Source organism: Epinephelus moara, chromosome 24, assembly GCF_006386435.1.
Source record: "Epinephelus moara isolate mb chromosome 24, YSFRI_EMoa_1.0, whole genome shotgun sequence".
Taxonomy (NCBI): Eukaryota; Metazoa; Chordata; class Actinopteri; order Perciformes; family Serranidae; genus Epinephelus; species Epinephelus moara.
The window spans coordinates 50565397-50573017 of record NC_065529.1 but is presented as its reverse complement, the minus strand read 5'-3'; positions in this window follow the sequence as shown (position 1 = coordinate 50573017).

Sequence of the window (7621 nt, the reverse complement as noted above, 5' to 3'; positions counted from 1 at the left end):
TAGCTCACCTGGTAGAATGCAGACCCCATGTTCAAAGGCTGTGTCTTTCCAACCAGCAGCCTTCTTGGTGCTTGTCAGCCCCTCTTTCACGCTACAGCTGTCCATTAAATAAAAGACAATCTGCCTAAAAACATCTTTTAAAAAAAAGACTCCTCTCTTTCACCTTTGGGTGTTCATAGTCTTGTAGTTTCTGCCATGATAGAAATGTCATCAACATGCCTGCTCTAGTAACAGACAGGCTCAATTGGACATTAAACAGACTTTGCACAGAGAGCTCAGTGTGTCTGACAGAATTACAAACTGTTTCCACCTAACCCTTTCAGTCCAGTACTGATGTAGTGATGGTCAAAGTTGTCACAGTGAAATTTAAGGTGTGCTGATGGATTCACGTCATCAACTCATGCATTGAGTAACATTACAAGTTAACGTTCCACCTTAAAAGTTGCCGGCAGTCGGCCCAGTGAATGAAGTTATTTTTTTCTCTTTCATTTTATAGTTGTAGTTTACTGATGTATGAACAGAGGTTACATAAAACCAGAGTGACCGTCCTCTACTGACCAATCAGACTGCAGGGTTTCTAGCTCCACCTTTTAGTACCAGATCTGTGTGCTAGGTACCCCAACAGAGGGGGGACCAAACATGGGGACGCTAAGGAACGCTTCTGTTGGTACCATCCACCACTTTCACTGTGGAGACAGAACTGAACTGGTTGGCAGCAGATGGTTTAATCATGGCAGGCCGCCACAGATGAATAAATGTGTGGGCAACCCAGGGATCTGGCAGGGTTCAAGTTTAATAGCCAAACCAACTGACACATGTTCTCACATACAGCTCCTCCAGGTAATGTTAATGTGGTGTAGGATTGCAGTGCACGTGTGAGAGCGGCCACAGAGAGAGTACACCAAAGAAAAAGACAGACACAAATGTAGAAGAAGAAGAAATAGAGAGGAAGAAAGGCCTGCAGTGTATTTCTCATGGTTATCCATCGGAGATATTGTGCTTAACAAAACACAGCAACCCAACATCGATTAGCTGACATTTCCAAAGCTAACACCCCACACACACACACACACACGCACACACACACACACCTATTTATTTCTCGAGCCATCACAGCTGTTTCTCACCATTGTAAAGAAAAATGGTAGAGGTCTGTGCTCTGATATGAGTGGGCAGTCGCTGACAAAGCTGTGCTACATGTACACACACACACACACACACACACACACGCACACACAGATATATGACCTGAGAGGATTAAATAAGCAGTTCCACAGCAGCAGGTTTCTCACAGAAACAATATGTCTACATGCACACCAGCAGCAGTAAACAGCTTTAAGCAACATTTTAATTAAGTTTACACGGTTCACAGTGATGTCGTTTCTTTTAATAACCCCATTTACTGGGTTTTATTCATAATTAGTCTGCGACTGGAGCTGCACTGAGCCGTGCTTTAAGATCTCTGTGACCTCTGACACGCACAGTTGTAAAAACAGAGCGTAGAAAAGCTTTCTGTGATGTAAAGACACGACTCTAACAAGTGGATGTGATGTGGCTGTGTTAGTGATGATCAGATAGCGGTGCAAAGCTGCTCACCTGGCGGAGCAGGTGCCCAGTGTGCAAGGGCTGTGTCACTGCCACGGCTGCCACAAGGTTAGACTCTGACCTTTGCTGGATGTCACCCCCTCTCTCCTCTGCGTTCATGCTGCCACTGTCCAATCATAGAAAGACAAAAAATAACCTGTAAAATAATAAAGTTTGTTTGTTTTAAACCGTCTTTGATTTAATACATGAATCAACTGCATGCTCACTTTCTCTTTATTCTCAGTCAACAGCACAAAAATAAGAGATTATACCAAGGGTGCCAGACGCAGGGGGCCATCGGCACCTCCACTTTCTGTCCCTGTCACATATAATATGGTGCGAGCAAGGGTGCCGCTGCCCTGGACCCATAGTTCTCTCTGGTACCAAAGACGCCCAAGCTGCCTGACTGAACGTGCATTTTTATTGTTTAAATAAATGTCATGAATACAACTGTGTCTTTATTGCAAAAAATAAAAGTCAGAGTCGGTCGTTGTCGTCTGCAGAGAAGACATGAGCTCCCATCACCGTCGAGGAGTTCTCTTCTTTAAGTCCATTCTCACTGAGGGCGAGTATCTGCGCGGATTATTATCGTGGAAAAATATAAAAGTTGATTTCATGGGTTCTTATGGAAGTTTGCACACCTGGGCGCAACTTTAGTGCAGTGAAAAAAGTTTCCGCCCAGACTCTGACCCCCGCGGAATTCCTTGCTGCTGCTGCTATTTTCGTCCATGTTCACCCACACCCGTTCACACTGCGCGGAATTTGAACACAACAACGCGAAATTCCACACCGCGTCCGTACCGCGCCTGCGTGTATGGTTTAAATGTGGAAAAGCGCTGCACGAATATTCCACGGCAGTGAGAATGAACCTTTATGCAGCAAACAGAACCAGTCGTTGATTCCAGCTACTTAGTACGAGGGACGCGCGCTATTAGTCGAGTAAACGTCCGCTCCCTCGCTAGACGCCCGCCACTAGTGGGTGCTACAGAGCCTTCAGACAGCAGTCCCCCTCCCCGCGGTAATGCTCCAGTAGACTGGAGTTTTAAACTGGAGAGATGTCCTCTCATAAACCAGCGGGGTTTGGCAGCATTTTGATCTAGAGAATGAATTCAGCAGCAATGAATCTTTTTGAGACGTTATATTATTTGTTAACTTTAAGAGTTGTTGTCAGATAATGTGCAGGTCCACATTCACACGGCACGCAGCAACATGACTTCAAATACTTAACAGTAAATTGGGATACATTTTGACTTTTCTGAGTATTTTCCTTTTTTAGACTAGTCAACTAGTCTTAACATCAGGAACATCCCTAGTTAGTATCTCCTTAATTGGGCCCCTGCCACTCGGCTTTGGCTCCAAGAGTTTCTGAAGCTAGTAGGTTAAACTGCTGTATTTCTCTTGCCCTCCCCTCTTGACATATCAAGAAACCAGTTTAAAATCAAGAGGTAGTGACATCATCATCACATGTCAATCTCTCTGTCTGCGTGTCTTTTGATTGATCATGTTCGAGTTTATTGTGTTCAAACATGTTTTCTGATATTAGACATTTTGGACGTTTCATGTAGGTCACAGTGGATCACGTATCACTTTCGTTGGATCTGATTCATACTAACGGCCGCTGGATGAAAACATCACTATTAAGTGAGTCTATAGACTGTATGGAGATGACCACGACAGGTCCTCACCCCCTCTGCAATGACCCACAGGCTCCGTGTACCTGATCTATCTACAGCTACACACACACACTGACTTTTTGGCCCCTGCACTACTGAAATGAATCCGGCACCACTGGGTCAAACCCGTTAATATCTGGAAACAAGATCACTTCATATTTCAGGTTATTTTTAGAGTTTAATATTTTGCTCGTATAGTGGTGATGATCCACAGCTGTGCGCAGTCATTCCTTTGTTCAGGTTTGATTGTCATCAGTTCCAACCACTACAATTAGGTGGAACAGTTTCAAGTGTAAATGGTCAAACGCTCTGTGGTGAATGACGCACATGAAAACACCTGCATCCATTGTTGTCTTTGTGAGGCTGCTCTTCAGCAGCTGGTTGATGCCTGTTAGCATGTCGCCCAGCGCTCACATGCATCAGCTCTCAGTGCTCCCTAAGTGTGTGTGCGACACGTTGTGTGTGTGCTTCAGGCTTCAGTTAATAAGCGCCGAATGATGAGACATTCTGCAACGCAATGTAGTAATTTTCTCATCAAAGTTGCAGCAAGAATGTGAATACGTGTATTTTTCAAAATGTCTGACTTTTCCTTTAAAGCTGGGGGAGGCAGAAATCTGAAAACGGCAAGAAATAAAGTCAGAATTTTAAACAAATCCTGCGTACCCCCAGTACTGGGTGTCACAGCGGGCTGGTGTCCAGCAGCAGCACCGAGTCTAACCTGTGTAAGGACAGCAACAGAAAGTTTACTGATAGGTGAGGAGGAGTCGAGGCTCTGGAGTCGGGGTTTTGTAGTGTGAGTCTGTCTCCTGAGCTGCTGCCCACTCTGCTGCTGGTGAGGTGGTCTGTAGCTGCAGCTGTGAGCCGTTAGCTCCAGTTAGCTGAAGGTTAAACTATCAGCAACATTTTCTCTCCATCTCTGAAACATTTCATCGACAGCGAGATGTGTTTCATCTTGTGTATTGTCAGACTCTCTTTTAGACTCTCTCTGCTTTCCTTTTTTTGCTCTGCAGTGTTGTCAGTTGTTGCCAATGATGTAACAACTTTCTCTGCAGGATTCTTTGTCAGTGAATCAGGCTTTCACCATCTGAAGGGACGTGCATGCGCATCTGCAAGTCTCCCGTCACGGTCTGGATTTCCTAAAGTCTAAAAACAGCCGAGAGGAGGAGCAGAGGTCTAGTTTTCTCTCAGTCCACTCGAATTACAATATGCTCAAAGTTTATTATGGGATGTTTGCCTACTTCAGCTTTAACTGTTCAACTCACCAAGAAGAGTTTTCTGGAAGCACAGAGTCAAACACTCACAGTCAGATTTAGTGAGTTTGGATACTTGCAGTTTAATGTAGTTTGCACACTGATTTCCAACTTTATCGTCTGCTGCAAAGGCAGCAATGCTGACAGAGAGCATCTGTGGTTTGGTTGGAAACAGGGAGATAAACTGAAGAGGAAAATGTTTATTTGGCTGAACATAAAAAGATAAGAGCGGGACCGACACAAACTCAAACTTCATCATCACAAAAAGCCGTCACAGAGCAAAACTCTCTCGTCCCAGCTGCTGGGAGAAACTCCAACACAGGAAGTGCTCAATCTCACTTGAGGCTGTGGTTCACACCTTCAGCCTCACTTCATTACTGGATTCACAATCTAGAGCTGGGCGACAAGGACAACATCAAATATCATAATGTTTTATACCAAACACCTCAATATTGATATTGTAGGGTTGATTATTGAAGCTCGCACAAAATATTTATACAACTTGAATTACTGCCTCACGATTATACTCCTCAGCAAACCCATCAAGTAGCAGTTACAGTTTCCAGCCACCAGTTGCTAACAGCTAACGTTAACTAGCTCTCCTCCTGCTGATGTCAACACGAATATATTATTAACAACGTGGCATCATCAGGGAAACAACATGGTGCGTCCTCTGATGCGTCAATAGTGAGTTTACTGCATTCTTTTGTCCCGACAGCGTCCCGGGGAAGATCTCTGTTGGTGACAAACACCTTTTCTATCACCCCCAGGATGATGTTAGTCTGGAGCTGTGCTTTTTAGCGTGTGCAAAGTTGATGTGACACAACAGAAAAACATCGGTTACTGCCATTTGTGAATGTCGTCTTATTTGCTGAAAGGCCGATTGCGGTCAAAAAGGCCAATATTAGCTGATACCGACGTGCAGCCGATAAATCTGTGCATCCCAAATTATCAGGTGTCTTGTTTTACATGTCAATAATCATATATGACCATGATCAGAATCAGAATACGACTCAAAACATACTAATGTGCACGTTAACGTCCTCACTATCAGTGTACCAGTACAGCCGGTGTACATTTGTGTCTCCTCGATGTTTTCCTTTTAAAACACGCAGTATTTTTCTCAGTTTTTATTCACACAGCAGATACATTTCCATAAATGCTGCTGATTCCAGAGACTTTTATTTGGACCAGCCTGAAGCCTCTTTTTCAAAAAAAACAAAAAAAACACGAATAATAATTAACAGCCGCATCATCTTGCTGGTTCTTATGTGGTGCAACACCGTGATCATCATTAGCCACAACTGAAATTTCATCCCAGAGCTCCGTGCTGCCGGAGGCGCAGGATTCTGGCTGCAGTCGTGCAGGTTTAACACCTGTCACACCATCAGTCTGAACCCAGCTCCGCTCATCCACTGTAGATCCTGCCCTCTTTGTACTTCACTGTAAGTGATCGACACTTCATCGCCCTCAGCACATGCCAGCACACATCTCTCCATCGCCGCATGCTGTACTCACACACACAGCGCCTTTCAGAGTCGAGGTTAGGCCGTGAATTTCAGTTTGTTTGAGTCTTATCTCAGCTGTCTGTTTGGAGAACAGATCAACACTGCTGATCGGCTCAGATCAAGCAACTGGCAACATGTCTGTGAACTTTGAACAGAGTCGTTTTTTCCGTGCAGTTTGGACGCAGTTCTGAACAGCTGGATGGTCTAATTGTCTGCACAATACAGCCCTATCACCAGGACTGTCGTAGCCACATCGCTATGTCCGCTGCACAGCTCCAAGCCTTTATAGCTGCCAGTGGGTTTCCTCACAGTCCCACTGTAGATCTGTTTCATCAGATCCTGAATCTCCCTGATGTCCCTGGGACAGACTTTACAGCAGTACTGCTCAGTCTAAGTGTGAAGGTTTTGTGTTGCAAACAGCTGGAAACAGTTGGCTTTTCTGTCCATGCAGCAGGATGGCAGTGGTCACCAGAACTACACCACTGCGTCCATTACAGAGAGCAAAAAAAACCACAACAGCTTCCATAATTTCATAGAGTGTAAAATGGTAAAATGGACTGCAGTTACACCGCACTTTTCTACCTTTAACGGACAAAATGCTTTACAATTTGCTTGTCATTCACAATTCACACACAGACACACTCTCACACACTCATGGCGCGTCCAACGGGAGCCATTTGGGGTTCAGTGTGTTGAACAGGATGAAGGTAAGGTGAAAGTCTGACGTGGAGCTGCAAAGTCCGTCACATTTTAGAGACTCTGTTGGACACCAAGTGAAGCCTGAGGACACTTTACAAAAATACATACTTTACTGTTTTGTGTGCATGTGACTACTTTCAGGTAGTTTGAACTTAACCCTGTTTACACTGCACACGATCAGTATCAGGAGGGTAAGTTTTAAAACCAGTACACATCACTGAATACACACCCTAAAATGTCATTTTGTAATATATTCCATTAGATTACTCAAACTGAGTGATGTATTCTAAATACTTTGATTACTTTTACAATGCTTCAAAATCGTCTTGCTGAGCTCATCAGTCTCAGTCTTATTTTTACAGGCCAAACACACACGACGGTGTCCTGCTGCATCACCTCTGTCATTGATGTGTGTCGGGGTGTCACATCATCTCGTTCACGATAATACTGGTATAATCTTTAATTTGATATGAAAAATTCACAAACTAAAGAAATGAGATCATTTTTATTGAGGTTTTACTGAAGATTTGAAGCAAACTGTAAAACTAGATGACATCTTTTGTTGCATGTCTTTTCTTTTCTATTCTATGTGGAGAACAGAAACGATTGCAGCTGTATCTTTTGTCTGAACTGAAGCCAAAGGTTTTGGAGGTTGCAGCCAATCGCCTGTCCACACTGTGAGTTATAGGTTTATAATGCTACGTCTTGACTCTGGATATCTGCTCCGGAAACAACAACCCTTCTCCTCCAAATACCAAAGAGATAGGAGAGCAGAAGGGAGAGGTTCAAACAGTGAGGAAGAAAAGGAGAGAAAAATGAATGTAGATGTGATGAAAACTCCATGCATGGGAGACAGGAATGAGTGAGCATGTGACGGATGCAAAGCAGCTGATAACGCGGGGTGTGT